The 16,303-nt window shown below is 42.3% G+C and overlaps 1 protein-coding gene across 15 annotated transcripts in view; it reads left to right on the top strand.

Moving 5' to 3' along the window:
- Window positions 1-16,303, top strand: part of ASNS (asparagine synthetase (glutamine-hydrolyzing)) — a 160,457-nt gene that overhangs the window by 60,453 nt on the left and 83,701 nt on the right. For 12 of the 15 annotated variants that reach the window (XM_047825356.1, XM_047825285.1, XM_047825293.1 and 9 more), the window contains 2 exons: window positions 12,317-12,460; window positions 14,269-14,556. The gene's annotated coding sequence lies outside the window, so the exon portion shown is untranslated. Of the gene's footprint in view, window positions 1-12,316; window positions 12,461-14,268; window positions 14,557-16,303 lie in introns of those variants that run through there. The other 3 variants (XM_047825391.1, XM_047825348.1, XM_047825372.1) reach the window with 2 other exon arrangements.

Genomic DNA, 16,303 nt, shown 5'->3' with positions numbered 1-16,303 from the left:
GTCAAGATTAAATGAACACAATAGTTTAAACACAAACATTCTTGTTTACATGACTCAAAAAGGTAAGAGGATTTATTTCTAGGGTGGCTCAGCTGCCTGGTCCCTCCTGATTGTATCTATGTACTACTTGTAAGTTAGGCGGCAGACTCAACGTTAACTAGAACCACCTTCCACTCCATCTCTAATGATAGAAATATCAGAATCATCCTTAACCCCCCTCGTCTATTAGGCAGAAAGGCCATGCTGCTGCCTTCCCTCTTCTCTTTTTACTTGGCACGTGTACCAGTCCGGCCACCCTGCAGTCCACTCCACATGGCTACCAGTTATGCTAACAACCACCACGTCTGATCATGTCACCTCCTGCTTAAAAACCTGGGCAGACCTTCAGAGTGAGGTGCAGGGCTCTCAGTTTGCTCCCTGGAACCTCTAGAGTCAGGCCCCGTTGCATCAGCCTACCACTGATCTCCACAAACCCCAGCTCTAGCAGATGCATTTTCCAGAGCCCCACAGGGCTTTCCAATGCTATAGTGTCCTTGTTGGTGCCTGGAACGTCCCTTTCTTCTGTGTCTGGCTAGAAAACTGGTATTTACTGAGTGGCAGTGCAGTTCTTCCCAAGAGTGGCTGGTCATGGCAGTCATCTGGAAGTTGCTTTCTTTTTTCTTTTTTTTTCCATGTTTATTTATTTTTGAGAGAGAGAGAATGAGAGAGACAGATAGAGCACAAGCAGGCGGAGGGGCAGAGAGAGAGGAAGACACATAATCAGAAGCAGGCTCCACACTGTCAGTGCAGAGCCCAACACAGGTTGGAACCCACGAACCTCGAGATCATGACCTGAGCCGAAGTTGGATGCTTAACCGACTGAGCCACCCAGGCGCCCCTGGAAGTTGCATTTTTTAAAAAAAATTTTAATGTTTTTATTTATTTTTGAAGGAGAGAGAAAGACAGAGCATGAATGGGGGAGGAACAGAGAGAGAGAGAGAGAGACAGAATTCGAAGCAGGCTCCAGGCTCCAAGCTGTCAGCATAGAGCTGGTGAGTGGCTCAAACCCATGAACCTGAGCCAAAGTCGGCGCTTAACCGACTGAGCCACCCAGGCGCCCCTGGAAGTTACTTTTAAAAGACACACACACACACACACACACACACACACACACACTCCAGATCACGGGGCCATGCTGCAGAGTTGTGGATTCCTAATACTGTATATGGAAGCATATTTGAGAGTCATTTCTAAGGATAAGAACCACAAAAGTATATAACATTAATACTTAGAGGCTTTTGATTTGAAGACACACTTTTTGCCTCACCTAAAATTAAGTATTCACATTTTTGAGTGACAAAAGCTAAGAAGAGTAAAAAAAATACATATTTATAAGTAGTTCTGTAGGCATTGAAATCTTCCCTATTTTACCCCAAGTCCTGTGAGTTTAGAATGGTGGGAGACCTATGTGGGGGAAGGAAAGCATCTGACCCTGGTCCTCACATCAGGAGAAATGGGCAGAGCAATCCCATGGCTACCTGATCTTGGGAGCAGAGTGCTGAATTCCATTTCTCAGCTCATGGTACAATGTCACTGTATGTCCACGCAAGGCCCTTCTCTTGTTTTATTGATTTATTAATAGGAACCCTGCCTATTGATCAGTTTCCTGTTTATTCCAAATTTCCCTGTATGTAGTCATTCTACAACATCTAATGTCTGTGTGTATGCATTCTTGCATAATGGGTATTTTTTGTGTGCAAAAGTTTTGGTTTATATAAACTTATGCAAATATTGTTAAGTCATCTATCTCATCTAGGTTCTTATGCCTGGTGTGCCATTTTGGAAAGAATGGGAAGCCTCAGAACCCTGTAATGGACATTTGTTACATTTTTAATGAAATACCTACTCTGTGTGACTGTAATAAAGGAGGGAATTGTGGCTGAGAGCTCTGGCCCTGGGTTCTGAATTCCAGGGCTCAAATTCTAGCTCCTCTACTTATTAGCTTCCTGGTCTTAGATAGGTTGTTTAACTTCTCTTTTCGTTTAATGATCTGTAAAGAAGGGATACTTCAGCATGTATCTCAGAGGTTGTTACAAGGATTAAATGTGATAAGCACATCTGGGCTGTTCCTGTTTTGGAGAAAAATCATACGACAGATGGTACTGCAAACTGCTTATACCTTCCATGTTCTTCTGGATCCTCAGTGATGCTCAGTGTCCCCCTTGGTTGTAGCTAGTTAAGTCCTTTTCAGCACTTCCTCACTAGATTTCCCAGATTCTCAAATTGCTTCATTCCCAGGAGGCTCACTTTCAGCAGATGACTTTGGCTTTTAATTTTTAGAGAGCTTAGAGATCATGAGATATGATATTTGATGCATTTTTCTTCTTCCAAGGAAAGAACCCATGCTCACTTCATGTTCTCTTGTTCTAGAGAAGTAGAAATTCTACCTGTTCAAGTTTGGGTCCTCCATCTGCATTAGAGAGTCAAGATCCCTGCCCTTGGGGAAAATAACATGCCAAAAGGGGCATATGCCAATAAACAAATAGACAACCCATCTAGAAAATGTTTTTAAACTGGCCCGAAGTGCTTTGAGGCTAACACAGTAGAGAGACCATTTGTGTGGAAAGGGAAAGCCTTTCTGAGGAGGTAACATCAAAGCTGAGATAGGCTGTCATATGAAGATCAAAGAGCCACAAAGTCTAGATGGAGAGAACAATCTGCAAAAATATTCGGTGGGAAGGAGCTTAATCTGGGTGAGGAACAGAAGGTGGGCCAGTGATGCTGAAGTCCAGTAAGCAAGGGGGAACATAGTGGGTGATAAAGCCAGAGCAGCGCCATCCAGTAGAACTTTCTGTGATGACATCAATATTCTACCTCTGTGCTCTACACTATGTTAACCACTAGCCACATGTGCTATTTAAGTTCTATAAATTAAATAAAATCTAAAATTCAGCTCTTCAATCACACTAGCCACATGTGGCTCCATGAATATAAATATAAATATTTTTTTAAGTATGTATTTTGTAACTATCACTAGCATTTCAAAGACTCAAGAGCCACGTGTGGCTCGTGGCTATCGGTCAGTACCGGGTCAGAGGAGAAGCAAAAACAGCTCAGGGGGGTCTTTGCCCACTAAGGTAAGTAGTTTGGATTGTTTGCTGAGTGTGGTGAGAAGCCACTGGAGAGTTAGGAGCAAGAGACTATGGTGAGTGATTTACGTGTGAAAAGATCTCAGGCTGCTGTGAAGAGGGCAGAGTGGAAAGGCAATCTGGAGAGGCAAGAGAGACAGCAGGGAGACCAGTTATAGCCCTTGCAGTTGCCTGGGAGGGAGATAAAGATAGCAGGAGAAGGGTAGATGAGGATGTTGGAGTAGGGTAGCAGCAGGGAAGCAGAGAAGTGAATGGATTCCAGATTTATTTGGGGGATAGGTCCAACAGAAGTAACCGAAGACTTAGACGTGAGATGTGAAGGAAAGAAAGGAACCAAGGATGATGCCTACATCCTTTTTGATTTGAACAAACTTATTCCATTCCAAAGGCTATTAGGCTTTCCCCATTTTTAAGGGGGATTACATTCCCTTTCTCTCTTCCAATTATGGATTCATTTTAATGACCAAACTTAGAGCATTTAAGATTGCTTGATGCTACTGGTGGGTTCTGCGTCTAACTTCACCGGCTCTGTCGACGTTGCTGTTTCCGGGTCACCACTGACTTTCTTAGTGCCAAATAAAATGGCTAAGACTTTGTCCCAGCCCTGCAACACATGCAGTTGTCTGTGTACTCCCTCCACCCACTCTCTCTTGAGCCTCTTCCTGCCTCTCAACCTTTACCTTTGATGGGATTTTGTAGTGATGGTGGGGTTTGGAGCCGATAACTTTGAAGACAGGTCTATCTTAATTAAACCAGCAAACTAAAATCAGCTTAAACACAGAATACGTTCCACTTGCATCTACTTAAGACAATCTGTTCTCCATTATAAACTTTTACCTGGGAGACCAGTAGGGAAATCTCAAGTGGGCGGTCCAAGTGGGTGGTCTTCACTCCTTGACATCGAAGGTGGGTGGAGCCAGTGATGCCTGAGACACCAAGGAAGGTATAGGAACCAGTTTGTAGGCTATACCCAAGATGGTGTAGAAATAGTAGGAGGCAGAAGAGGCGAGATGCTCCCAACAGGTAGAGAAAGAGGGTTTGTGGTTCTAAACCTTGTCAGCTGGAACAGATGAGCAGATGCCTTTTTTTTTTTTCAAAGTGGAAATATACAGTCCATGTCAGGCAGGAGAAGGCAGGGAATTTCCCTGAAACAAAGGGAGTTATAGCAGCTGCTCTGCTTGGGAATATTCCTTAAAGTCCCCAGGATGTGGACTAACCACAGTTGGCTCCAATTATAGCCATTAACCCCCGGAAATGAATGAGGGAAAAGTCCCCACTATTAGGAACAGTAAGAGAGAAAGAATCAATGTCCCCTTTTTCAGGCATGGCCTGTGCTTCCTCCAGCAATTTGGGTTTATTCGGAGGAGGCCTATTTAGATAATAAGAGGCCCCTTAGGTCTGGGTACTGATTTAGAGTCATAAAGGCCTGAACCTAGGGTACCTTTGTCTATTTGCCCTGTTTTCTGCAGAAGAGATCTAACTGCCAGATCCTATTGAAGCTATGCAGTGTTACAGAAGATCAGTCCTTTCCCAAATTTTGCAATTCGAATTCTTTCCAGTGGGTTAACAAATCATCCCAAGAGAGAGTACTTGGGGACTGAAGAGAGAAAGTCCATTACCAAGAAAATCCCCTACACCCTGACTGCTGGGTGGCATCCCTTGCACAGGATATATCAAGGGTTCCTGAGGTGTCAAAGCGACCCAAGGCATCCTTGGAAAAAAATTGCTCTGATCACTGCTGCCATTAAAGGCCCCTGTAGAAGGGAGGCTGACCCAACCCCCGCCCCTCCCCCCCCCGCCTTCTGCATTGCATTCTAGACTACAGTAGGTACTGACTTATGGACCAAGTTTGCCTTGCTGAGAAGGCCTTGCTGTGCTGCGCCATTGGCCGCCATGCTGCCGTTTTTAACCCATGTGAAACACTGGAAAAGTTTTGCAAAACTACCCAATTCTTTAGTTGAGGACAATGATGGAAAACAGTAAAGTTAGAAATCCCATCATGATCTAAGCAACATTCCAACACATGTAGTCCTTAGAGCCAACTTCCTAGGAAACAGTCCTTGGTTGTTGTTGTTGTTGTTATGTTTATTTATTTTTGAGAGAGAGAGAGAGAAAGACAGAGGGTGAGTGGAGGAGGGGCAGAGAGAGATGGAGACACAGAAACCAAAGCAGACTTCAGGCTCTGAGCTATCAGCCCAGAGCCTGATGCGGGACTCTGAACTCAAGGACTTTGAGATCATGACCTGAGCTGAAGTTGAACACTTAACTGACTGAGCCATGCAGGCTCCCCGCCCCCATTGGGTTTTAATTCAATCGGGTACTGGTTTCAGCTGGCTCCGAGAGGAGGTCTTCTGGCCAGAAGTGGCCAGACCAGAGATGTGAAGGGGATCACATTAGACCAATGAGGAGGATCCTCATACAGGAGTCTTAAGATTGGTAGTTGTTCTGGTGACTTAAGTGGCTGTCCCGTGCCCAAGATAGACAACTTTGTGTAAGGACAGGAATAAAGAGAAGGCGTCAACTTTCTGGATCTTATTACTATTCTGGCCAGGGTACTAACTTCCAGCCAAAAGGCAGGCTTTCCCCTCCCTGTAGAGTAGTCATGGGCTAGAGGATTGCAGTCTGAGCAATTGACATGGAAATGTTCCAATAAGACCGTACTCCTTGAAAAGCCCTGAAATGAGAGTAAAGGAAGAAAAGAGAAAGCACTCATGAACTTTGCACTGCTTAGAGTCCAGATGAAAAGACTCAAAGCCCTGTATTTGGGCACTCAAATATGATGGGTTTTTGGAGTGATGTTGGGGTTTGGAGCTGACAGCTAAGCAAGAATTCTTGAGATGTCTGTTGGGCAAAAAAGGTGATTTTATGAAAGCACAGGGAAGGACCCGCGGGCAGAAAGAAATGCCAGGGAACCATGAGGAGAGACTAGTTATATACTTGGGAGTTGGGGGAGGTAAAATTAAGGGAAGTTTCCACTGGGATTTTTATATGCTAAAGAAGACTCACAGATTACTAGAGGCCTACCTATTGTTGAGCTAAGGTTAGTTTTCTCTCTAGCAAAGTATTAACATTAAGACAGTAGGGAGTTCCTGGAGAAATGTTTTACTCTGCCTGCCTTAAGTATTTGTCAATGGGCTGCAGGTTATAAGGAAATTTAATTTTATCTGCCATTTCCTTCTTGCTTTTGTTTCCCACATCACTGTGGAGAGGGGGGGTGATCTTGGGGCTCCAGGAAACTGACTATATAGGTTTCTAGAGATTAGGCTATTGATAAAAGTGCTTTTTTCTTGTGATTTACTAAGATATTTGTATACGGATGGGAACTAATGTCCTGCATGAGTGGATCTCTATCAGAGATTGTTTTCCCCTTCCCTTTGTTCTTCAGCCTCCAGGAGTATCCCAGGAATGTCACACATATCCCACCCAGGGGAGGATATGTTCACCACCCATCAGCTTCCCTCATCACCTTCTCCTCAGCCTCTGCCTGCTCCCGAGCTGCCCTCCCAGTGCTCAGTCTTGTTTCTTCGCTCTTGCACAACCTGGGTCATTAGATCCACCCTGCCGTCTGCATTTCCCATCTCTATTCTGCGTCTCGCAAACCTATAAAATAATAGCACCAGCTGTTTCTATAAGCCAGGGACTTTGCTAATTGAGTTAAAAACGTTATCTCATTTAATTCTTCCCTGACTCTGTGGGGGCAGGTGTGACTTTTCTAATTGTCAGATGAAGGAGCGAAGGTTCTGGAAGGTGTTAAGACCTGCCCAAGCTCAAAGAATGAGAAGTGGCAGGGCTTGGACTGAAATCCAGGCCCATGCAGCTCTGCAACTGTTTTTAAAGCCAGTGCCTACTGCTGTCTGGAGTCCCAGCTCAGACCTCACATTTCCAGATCTATACTTTGAGCCACCTTGTGAACAACACATGTGTGTAACTCACACATCTGAAATGGGCATGAAGCAAACTTATCACCTACTCTTTACCTTCTGGGAACCCCACGAACAAACAAAAAGGAACAGACTAAAATATCTCCTTTCCTTGTATTCTTTATTTGGTTTCATGGTACAACCAACCCAGTTGCCCAAACTAGGAACGTCTTTGTCTTTTACTGTTTCTCTGCCTTCCTACATTTAGTTGATTTCCAAGTCCCTCAGGATATACTTCACAGGTGCTCTTCTGAAAAGGAAGTCCCATTCCTAGAGCCTGAAAGCCACACTTCAGCCTGCATTAGGATCACATGGCTGGCTTGTTTCTCCAGATCTCCGGACCCTGCATCCAATACCCAGAGTTTCTGATTCAGTGGGTTTGGGCTGGGTTCCGATATTCTGCATGTCTAAAAATGCTCCAGGAATCACGCTCAGAGAACCAGTGGTCTAGAGCAAGTCACGGATCTCAACCCACTAAGCACAGGGCAGGTGAGCTGGGATGTACAGAAGTGCCAAGTGCAGCAGAAGCACAGAGAAGGAGGGATTTGTTTGGCCTGGGAATAACAAGGAGGGCTTATTACAGGAGGAAAACACCAGTCAACCACCAAATGCCTGGGAATGAAAAACTGAGCCCATTAGCCAATATCTCCATTACCCCGAGTCACATTTCTTTCCAGGCTCACAAATGCAGTGTTAACACGTCATCCCTCTCATGTCTCTTGCCCCATTCTCCAGCCTCTAGTCTAAATTAGAATCTGCCTAGCAGCATCAGAGTCCACTCCCCTTTTCACAGGCCCTTGCAAAAAAAATGATGAAATGACTAGCCTGCATTCAAACTGCCCAACAGGGCATGAAAGGGCAGAGAGAAAGCCAAGGAGAAAGCTGTGCCCAGCAGCTGTGGCTGCCTCTGTGTCTCCCGTCCTTCAGGACCTCACTCTGCTCCAGTAATTTGTAGAGCCCCATACATTTTGGGCCCTGCCCTCCTAAGAGTTGTACATCACCACTGTCCTCCCATACTTGGTCTGAGGAGGATGCTTGGCTATGGGTTGGAACTAACCAGAGGTACAAAAGATGGAGAAAGCTAGTGCCATGAGGATCGTGTTTATCTTTTCACTTCCTCCTGGCTTCTGTCTCTCTTCCCTCTTGCCACATTTCTGGACCTACAAGCAAGTACGTCTTTGCAGATAATCAACAACAACAATGAAAAAAATGAGTGAGAGGACAGAGAAGTATAAGTCACAGGATTTTAATATTTGCACAAAACAACATTTTAAGAATACAAAGTGAGAATGATTAAGGAAAAGGACAACTCCATAATCCCACCATGTTACTGTGTCCAATAAACTACAGACATTTTTTTTCAGGAATGAGGCTCCCAGCCCTTATATCTGTGTATATTTGTAATCAGAGTGTTGTTCAAAAGTCCTCAGCCCTGAGGTGCCTGGGTAGCTTAGTTAGTTAAGCATCTGAATTTGGCTCAGGTCATGATCTCTCAGTTCCTGAGATCAAGTGCCGTTTCAGGCTGTCCACTATCAGCACAGAGCCTGCTTTGGATCCTCTGTCTCCCTCTCTCTCCCTGCCCCTCCCCAGCTTGTTCTTTCTCCCTCTCTCTCTCTCTCAAGGTAAATAAATAAACTTAAGGAAAAAAAAAAACGAAAGAAAGAAAAGTTCTCAGCCCTGGCTGCCCATCTGAATCACAAGGAAGCATGGACTCCTGGGCCCTCCCGGGATGGGGCTAAGGCTTATGTACCTCTATTTTTGTTAACTTTTTATTGAAGTAAACATATAATAAATGTGAACCTAGATAAATTTTTACAAACTGAACAAGCTACAGATTAAGAAACAGATTATCCCCAGCATCTCAAGAGAGCCATTTGAACCCCTTTCCAGTTACTACTGCCCAGCAGAAGTTGTCAACATCCTCACTTCTAACATCATGGATTAACGTAGTTTGGAGAGCTAAAAAAACAAAAAACAAACAGAATTAAAACAGCGTATACTTTTGTACCTACTTTCCCTCGACATTTTTTAAATTTTTTTCTTTTTAAAAATTTTTTTAGTTTATTTATTTATTTTGAGAGAGACAGAGACAGCACAAATGGAGGAGGAGCAGAGAGAGAAGGAGACAGAGAATCCCAAACAGGATCCGCACTGTCAGCGCAGAGGAGTCCAATGTGGGGCTCAAACCCACAAAACAGTGAGATCATTACCTGAGCCAAAACCAAGAGTTGGATGCTTAACTGACGAAGCCACCCAGGTGCCCCACTTTTTAAAAAAAACTTTAAATCCAACTTAGTTAACGTATAGTGTAGTAATGGTTTCCGGAGTAGAATTTAGTGATTCATCACTTCCTAATGACACCCAGTATGCATCATAAAAAGTGCCCTCCTTAATGCCCATCACCAATTTAGCCCATCCTCATGCCCACCTCCCCTCCAGCAACCCTCAGTTTGTGCTCTGTATTTAAGAGTCTCTTGGGGCGCCTGGGTGGCGCAGTCGGTTAAGCATCTGACTTCAGCCAGGTCACGATCTCGCGGTCCGTGAGTTCGAGCCCCGCCTCAGGCTCTGGGCTGATGGCTCAGAGCCTGGAGCCTGTTTCCGATTCTGTGTCTCCCTCTCTCTCTGCCCCTCCCCCGTTCATGCTCTGTCTCTCTCTGTTCCAAAAATAAATAAACGTTGAAAAAAAAATTAAAAAAAAAAAGAGTCTCTTAAGGTTTGCCTCCCTCTCTCTTTTTTTCTTATTTTTCCTTCTCTTCCCCTATGTTCATTTGTTTTGTTTCTTAAATTCCACATATGAGGGAAATCATATTATATTTGTCTTTCTCTGACTGACTTGTTTCACTTAGCATAATACACTCTGGTTCCATCCACATTATTGTAGATGGCAAGATTTCATTCTTTTTGATCGCTGAGTAATATTCCATTGTGTGTGTGAGTGTGTGTGTGTGTGTGTGTGTGTGTGTGTGTGTGTATACACCACATCTTCTTTACCCATTCGTCAGTTGATGGACTCTTTCCATAATTTGGCTATTGTGGATAGCACCGCTATAAACATTGTGGTGCATGTGCCCCTTTGAAACAGCATCCCTGTATCCCTCGGATAAATACCTAGTAGTGCAATTGCTGGATCATAGGGTAGTTCTATTTTTAATCTCTTGAGGAACCTCCATACTGTTTTCCAGAGTGGGTGCACCAGTTTGCATTCCTGCCAGCGGTGCAAAAGGGTTCCCCTTTCCCTGCATCCTCACCAACATCTGTTGTTGCCTGAGTTGTTAATTTTAGCCATTCTGACAGGTGTGAAGTGGTATCTCATTGTGGTTTTGATTTGTATTTCCCTGATGATGAGTGATGTTGAGAACTTTTCATGTGTTTGTTGGCCATGTGGATGTCTTCTTTGGAAAAGTGTCCAATCATGTCTTCTGCCCATTTTTTCATTGGATTATTTGGGGGTTTTTGGGAGTTGAGTTTGATTAGTTCTTTATAGATTTTGGATACTAACCCTTTATCTGATATGTCATTTGCATATATCTTATCCCATTATGTATTTGGCCTTTTAGTTTTGTTGATTGTTTCCTTCGCTGTGCAGGAGCTTTTCATCTTGATGAGGTCACGATAGTTCATTTTTGCTTTTGTTTCCCTTCCTCCAGAGACATGTCTAGTGAGAAGTTGCTAAGGCCGAGTCCAAAGAGGTTGCTGCCAATTTTCTCCTCTAGGATTTTGATGGTTTCCTATCTTACATTTAGGTCTTTCATCCAATTTGAGTTTATTTTTATGTATGATATAAGAAAGTGGTCCAGGTTCATTCTTCTGCATGTTGCTGTCCAGTTTTCCCAACAACATTTGCTGAAGAGACTGTCTTTTTCCCATTGGATATTCTTTCCTCCTTTGTTGAAGGTGAGTTGGCCATACATTTGTGGGTCTATTTCTGGGTTCTCTATTCTATTCCATTGATCTATGTGTTTTTGTGAAAGTACCATAGTGTCTTGATGATTACAGCTTTGGGATACAGCTTGAAGTCTGGAATTATGATGCCTTCAGCTTTGGTTTTCTCTTTCAACATTACTTTGGCTATTTGGGGGTCTTTTCTGGTTCCATACAAGTTTTTTTTTTTAATTTTTTTTTTAACGTTTATTTATTTTTGAGACAGAGAGAGACAGAGCATGAACGGGGGAGGGGCAGAGAGAGAGGGAGACACAGAATCGGAAACAGGCTCCAGGCTCTGAGCGGTCAGCACAGAGCCCGACACGGGGCTCGAACTCACGGACTGTGAGTTCGTGACCTGAGCCGAAGTTGGCCGCTTAACTGACTGAGCCACCCAGGTGCCCCTCCATACAAGTTTTAAAATTGTTTGTTCTAGCTCTGTGAACAATGCTGGTGTTATTTTGATAGATATTGCATTGCATGTGTAGATTGCTTTGGGTGGTATCAACATTTTAACAATATTTGTTCTTCCTATCCAGGAAAATGAAATGTTTTTCCTTTTTTTGGTGTCTTCTTCAATTTATTTCATAAGCTTTTTATAGTTCTCAGTGTACAGATCTTTTACCTCTTTGGCTAGATTTATTCCTAGGTATCTTATGGTTTTTGGTGCAGTTGTTAATGAGATCAATTCCTTGATTTTTCTTTCTGCTGCTTCATTATTGGTATATAGAAATGCAACTGATTCCTGTACATTGATTTTATATCCTGCGACTCTGTTGAATTCATGTATCAGTTCTAGCAGTTTCTGATGGAGTCTTTCAGGTTTTCCATGTAGAGTATTATGTTGTCTGCCAAGAGTGAAAGTTTGACTTCTTCCTTCCAATTTATATGCCTTTTATTTCTTTTGTTGTCTGATTGTTGAGGCTAGGTCTCTCAACTTATATGAGATTTATCCATATTATTGCAGACAGTTGTGATTTGTTCATTATTATTGCTATATAGTATTTCATTCTGTAAGTAAACTACAATTTATTTTTTCACTTTACTATTGATGGGCATCTAGATGGTTAACAACTGATAACTGAGATATATTAAGAACTTCTGTTCAACAGAAGTCACCACTAAAAGAGTAAGATGTAAAGGAAAATATTTCCTCTCTCTCTCTCTCTCTCTCTCTCTCTCTCTCTCTATATATATATATATATATAAAACAAAGAACTTGTGCCTTGAATATGATACATATTATAACATATTAATAAGTCAGAGAATCCAACTCAATTAAAAAATACTTGACACATATCAATAGAAAATATACAAAATGACCAATAAACATACATTCAACTTCAGTTGTGTTTCAGGATATGCAAACTAAAAAAAATCACTGAAATGGTTGAAATAGAAAGAACAGAATACCAACAGATGGTGAAGATATGGAGCAATGGGGATTCTCAGACACTGCTGATGTGATTGTTAATTTGTATAACCACTTTGGTAAGCTATTTGAGAGTATCTACAAATATCTATATCTATATTTATATCTATATCTATATCTATATCTATATCTATCTATATCTATACCCCCAAAAAGATGAATACAAGATGTTCTTAGCAGCACATTTGCTGTGGCCCCTAAAAACCATCTTTCTTTTTAAGATTCCCTACAGGTGATTTTGAGGACCAGTCAGGATTGAGAACCATGACAATGTCAGATGCACTTCCGATAGAACTTAAATTTAAAATTTCTTCTTGTGTAGTGATTTAATTTCTTTTTGTGTGCTGATTTCCTAATATGATAGGAAAATCATAAGCCATTACCTTTCTCCTTTTAAAGAAATAAGGTTAAATGATGAAAATGGCTAAAACTTATTTATTTATAAAATACTTATTTTTTTAATTTGTTGAAATACTAAATATTTTAAAGAATTTTTTTCTTACGTGGTAGAATCTTAAGAGGTCTTTGGCACTGATGGTAGGATCTAATTTGGAAAGGGATCAAAGTCAAGAAAAAGTAATGATAATCCTTTAGTAATAAGTTTGTACTGTAATATAATATAACTTGGTCCTCAGCTGAATCCTGAAATTAAAAAAAAAAAAAAAAAAGGAGACTGGAAACTATTTCCCTTCCCAGGGAAGCCACCTATTCCTCAAGGGACATCACCAGGGCAACCATCTTTTAAGACAGTCTCTCACTACAGAGGCCCCAAATGGGAGCCAGGTTCTCTTCTGGATGTTAATTGTCCCAACCCTCCTGATAGCCCTGGAGGTGTTTTTTCCCTGCTATTTGACAGGTGAAGGAGTTGTGGTATTAACATTTAATGGAGAAGGGGGTTGTGATTAGGGGGGAAAAGTCTCATAATGCTGTTTAGGGAGGTGATAAAATTTAAGAAACACTGCTGTAGCTACATATTAGAGAGAGGAGGGTACGATAATTAGGTTTTAGCCTGTCACTGAAAATCCATTTTCCAGTGGGACATGACAGGGCTGAATTTTGCATAATTTTACCTGGAAGAAAGCCTTACTGTACCTTGGGAAGAAATACAGCGTTTCCCATTCAAATAATCTGGGCCTGCTTATAGTGAGCACCATCATTATGTCATTCTTTTGTCCACAAGTCTGTCCTGAAGATCCTGTTGGGCATTCCTGAGCTAGCTAGCTGCAGAGTTATTAGTGGGTCTAGGAGGTTAGGAAACTGGAGGACTGGTAGAGGGTGAAAAATAGGATTGCAAGTGCTTATGAGCAAGGCAGTTTAGCACTGATTTACCCTGCTAGGGTCTGGTTATGCAAAGTGTGGTCCTCAAACGGCAGCATTAGCACCACCTGGGAGCTTGTTAGAACTGCGGCATCTCTGGCCTCATCTCTGGCCCCACTTCAGCCCTACGGAGTCAGGAAGTGAAGTTCACAAGACTCCCAGGTGATTTGTATGCACATTAGATTTTTGAGAAGCACAACTTTAGGCTAGTGGTTCTCAGCACTGGCAACAATTAGAATCACCTGGAGAGACTGACAACTTTAAGACCCTCAGGCCCAACTCAGGACTATATAGATTAGGAGCCTGCTCAGGTAGGCTCTTGTGGGTGGATGTTTTATGCTGAGTGACCTGATTTATGGTCTGAATAGATCACTCTGCTGCTCTGAGGGGTAGTCTGTGAATGTGTGTATGGAAGTGGGACTGGACCAGGAATGGAAGCAGGGAGACCTTCCATATATGCTCTGTCAAGCCGGGAAAAAACAAGATCAGTGTTTTTTTGTTTTGTTTTGTTTTGTTTTGTTTTACTTATACCTCTCGGCTTCCCTTCAAGGTAGGAAAAAGATCGCAACTTCACTTACCATATTATGGCCCACATCCTCACCTGGACTCTGTGCTGCACAGGAGCATTGCAAGTAATCTACATTTTAAGAAGGTCACTTGGCAGCAGCATATCAAGAGTGGAATCCCCAGGAACAAGGGAGGAACTAAAGAAGTTGCTAAAGTGGCTTTCCAGGAGAAACATGATGGTGGCTTCATCTAGGGTGGGTAGCAGAAGAGACCAGAAGAGTTGTATTTTGACTGATTTTTTGGACCACAGTTGCTGATGGAACTGGATTTGGTAAGTCAGAAGAGGATTCCTTGGCATTTTTAATTTAAACCAGGCTTTAAAAAACCTGTTAATATGGTTAATTATATCCTTTAAAATTTTTTTTTAATGTTTATTTATTTTTGAGAGAGAGAAAGAGACAGAGCACCAAGAGACACAGAATCTGAAGCAGGCTCCAGGCTCTGAGCTGTCAGAACCCAACACAGGGCTCAAACTCACAAACCACAAGATCATGACCTGAGCCAAAGTTGGATGCTTAACCAACTGAGCCACCCACGCACCCCTATCCTTTCTATTTTTAATCCAGATTTCCCTCTCTCACACACACACAATTATATAATGCTTTGGATAATTAAACTTTCAGAGCCCTAGGAGTATCTGAACACTGTTCTCACATCACTCTTCGATCTGTGTTGTGACTCTCAGATTTACTATATGTGCCAAATCCAAGCTTAGTGTTCAGTATTGGCCCACTTTGTGCTTGTTGAAACAGGCGTTGCAGTTCTCTTGGAAAAAGCAGGGTTTCTCAGCCTTAGCACTCTTGATACTTTGGGCTCCATAATTACTTCTCTGTTGTGGGGACTATCCTATACATTGCAGGATGTTTCGTAGCATCCCTGGCCTCTACTCATTCAATTCCTGTAGCACCTTCCCAGTTGTGACCACCCAAAATGTCTCCAGATGTTAACAGCTATGATCTAGAGGGTTAGATTGTCCCAGGTCAAAAACAGCTCAACCAGAGCTGGGAGGAGGAATTGCAGTGTAAGTTTTTGGTTAGTTAGTAGGATTGTTCCTCAAGGGGACTCTGCCTTCCTTTCATTCAAGGTGCTTTGGGTCTTTGAACTGATTTACATCTGGCAGTTGGCTGAGGGTCCACAATTCTTTATTGCTAAGTAAGGTATGACTTCTTTTCACCACACTGCTTCTACAAATCAACAAGACATTAGTAGGGGGATATTTATTTCTGTTCTAGGAACATCATGATCAACTATTGGATGTCCTATGGGTCAGACTTTGGTGATGACTTTCGGTTTTGCTGTCTGTTTTGGTAACATCTTCCTCATCTTTTGTTATTAAAAAAACAAACAAACAAACCCCTGCCACCCCAGGATCTCATCATTCCCATTGAAATCAGGGACCCCAGTTTGATGGCAGCATTACTTCCTTTCATTTCTAACATTTAGACAAGAGCCACCACAGAGTTCTTGATTTATGCTAGGCTTCTTTCCCTAATGTGTTTCTTAAAGCCTTAGTAAAAGGTGTATCCTCTGGGCTATTCTGAGGAACATAGAGGGTATTACATAATAAATCTCCTTAAGGATATCATTTTCCCTAATCCTTAGGATCCTTTCATCAGTATACCAAGACGGTTATGAAACTTCAAATCCATTTAGGACAGAGTGTCTCTAACTCCAGGTTTTAGTAACCAACCAACCAAACTTTCCAAGACATTCACAGCCCCTAGAGCCAACACATTTATTCCAGAAACTCAGCCTAGTGCACCAAAAACAACTGATTTCAGGAGGTCCAACATTATATTTCTTCTCTGATCCAGTACAACTTAGGATCCATCCTCATGCACAATACTGAGGTTCTGTCAATATTAATTGACAAAATCTTGCGTGTGTGTGTGTGTGTGTGTGCATTGAACTTCTTATGAGTTATACTTTATAGCTTCCCTCCTGGGACCTTCTGGGACTTGAACAGGTATAGAGGAAATGAGAGGCATGAGGGTAGTTCTTGAGGAAGAACAGTGGTT

This window comes from Prionailurus viverrinus, chromosome A2 (assembly GCF_022837055.1).
Source record: "Prionailurus viverrinus isolate Anna chromosome A2, UM_Priviv_1.0, whole genome shotgun sequence".
Taxonomy (NCBI): Eukaryota; Metazoa; Chordata; class Mammalia; order Carnivora; family Felidae; genus Prionailurus; species Prionailurus viverrinus.
The sequence above is the reverse complement of the archived record's forward strand: the minus strand, read 5'-3'. Positions and strand labels throughout refer to the sequence as shown.